The sequence below is a fragment of the Delphinus delphis genome, chromosome 12 (assembly GCF_949987515.2).
Source record: "Delphinus delphis chromosome 12, mDelDel1.2, whole genome shotgun sequence".
NCBI lineage: Eukaryota > Metazoa > Chordata > Mammalia > Artiodactyla > Delphinidae > Delphinus > Delphinus delphis.
The window spans coordinates 26906919-26909227 of record NC_082694.2 but is presented as its reverse complement, the minus strand read 5'-3'; the positions used below and the strand labels follow the sequence as shown (position 1 = coordinate 26909227).

Sequence of the window (2309 nt, the reverse complement as noted above, 5' to 3'; positions counted from 1 at the left end):
TGTTGTACACTTGAAACTAATATTGTAAGTGGACTATACTTCAATAAGTAAATAAATAAAATAGCATATGTTAGAAATAATAAAATAAAATAATATTTATATACAGTAAAATCCATTCTCCTTTGGGGGTCAAGTCTATGAGTGTTTAATGCATACAGCTTATCCTTTGTTTGTTTGTTTTTTTACAAAGGAGTATCAAGATGGGTTTAAAGTAATTTTTCTTAGATACTGTTTACTGGGGCTTTGGAAAACAAAGTTTGACTTCACAACTTAGTAGGCAGGTTGAGTTCATGAAAGTGCAGTTCCACCTATTGGTCCTTCCTCAACTGTTTAAGTAGGTACTGATTGCCTGCCAGGATGGCCAGTCCTGGGCTGACCCTTTCCACGAAGATCAGAAGGATCGCTCCTGACAAAATAGGACTGGCTTTTACTCTCTATAGGAAATTGACAAGCTGTTGCTGCAGATGAAGGATCCAGCCAAGAATCTTTCAAAACCAGGTGCTCCTGGCTGCCAAGTACAAAGGTGATCGAAAACTCCAGAGGAGGGTCTGCCATATCTGAGCTACCTTGTCTTCTAGAAAGTGTCAAGATTTGATGGCATAAGCATTGAGGGAGAGTGAATACTTGTCCCCTCACTTCTCCAAGAAAGACAGGGAACATTGAACCAGTAATCATATAGTTTTCAAATACATTAAATCAGCTAAATTAACTGTTTAACCATAAGCCCACCATTCCATTCCATTTGCTCTGACATTATGCAAAAAAAAAAAAAAAATCAAAATTGTCATTGTTAGAAAAAAAGCCTAGAAATACCTACCTAGTGGTAGACCAGCCACTACCTTGCCCACCCCTTTCACCCCTTCCCACTCCAGTTGTTTTGACCTTTCTACTTCAATGGGTGACTTCACAAAAATGGGATGCTAGGCCTCACCAAGATGGTGACCTTGACGGCCAGCCTCTCTGGGTGGGTAGGATTTAGCATCTCCTACAAGCCTCCAGGTGATGCTAATGTTGTTGGTCAGGGGACCATACTTGGAGAATCACTGCTCTAAATCTAACTAATAATTTATAGGAAATATGAAAGGTAGAGTAACCTATTAACACCATGAGGATGCATTAAAAAAACAGACTCAGAGAAATTGTTCCTTCAACAAATAAATTATAAGGAAAAAGCAAGCAGAAAAGAATCTAGGGATTAAAGGAAACAATAAGCATGGAGAGCAGGGCCAAGACAGTGGCCCAAAGTACAAGCCTTGTCCTGCGCATGAAGCTGGATGTCAATGTCTACCAGATTCTGCCCCAGGCCTCCAATGGTGGCTACAGGCTGGAATTCAGGTCAGTCTGCTTAGACTGTTCACTTTAAAAGGAAAGACTGCCTATATCAACTCGACTATAAAATATCGGGGGAACTCTTTGCTCAGGCACCAGTAGAACAATATCCTGGCTGAGGAGACAGTGACAGATTCCAGGTTCTATTTTGCAATCTAGCTCCAGGATGACACTGTACATAGTGCTTTCATGGGCATTTGCTTCATAGATCAGGGTGATGTCTTTGACTTTAATATCCCTTTGCAAAAATCACTTCAGGTGGGTAAAGCAGGTATCTGAGATATCCTAAGAATCTCAGGAAATGGCTGCTCATCCCAAGTTGAATCTGGGCTTCAAGGAAGAACAGATCATCAAGTTAAATGATGGGAACGTTAGGACCAAATATGACGTTTCCCAGGACTACAGGGATTGGAGGCCTAAGTTTACTCCCAACCCCATCTAGAAGCAAAGTCACTATTCTCCCTCCATCCTCCAAGACCGACATCAGCAATCATGTCGCCCCACCACCCATCCAAATCTAACCATGGAAGCAGTGATGCAGATTTCCCTTTAGGGTGGGATTCTCCTGCTGCTGTCATGACACCAGCTCCAGTCATTGAGTAATGACTTGGGGAGACCTTGGCACTGCACCCAGCTCTGTTCCAAACCTGGCACCCCAGCCATCCAACTGAGTCTAAGTCTGAAATAGCACTGGCAGGACATCAAGGACATACTTGAAGAATAAAAATGTCCTTGAGAAGATAGGGAAGAAAACCCCATCTTTGAGGAAGAAAATGAAGAAAGAGGAGGAGGTGCGGAAGGTAGACCTGGTAAAAGAAACTTTTTTCTAAAGAATTACAAGAATGATGTATGGGTTTGGGGATGATTAGAATCCTTTTACTAAGCCAGTGGATATTCTTGAAGACTTTGTCATAGAGTTCATCACTGAAATGCGTCAAGGAAACATCAATTGGAAGACAAGGTCAAGTACAAATTGAAGA

At 41.6% G+C, this 2309-nt stretch overlaps 1 pseudogene; it reads left to right on the top strand.

The window, feature by feature from the left end:
* Positions 1-1213: 1213 nt before the first annotated feature.
* LOC132434792 (adaptin ear-binding coat-associated protein 1 pseudogene) lies at positions 1214-2000 on the top strand (annotated as a pseudogene).
* The last annotated feature ends 309 nt before the right edge of the window (positions 2001-2309 follow it).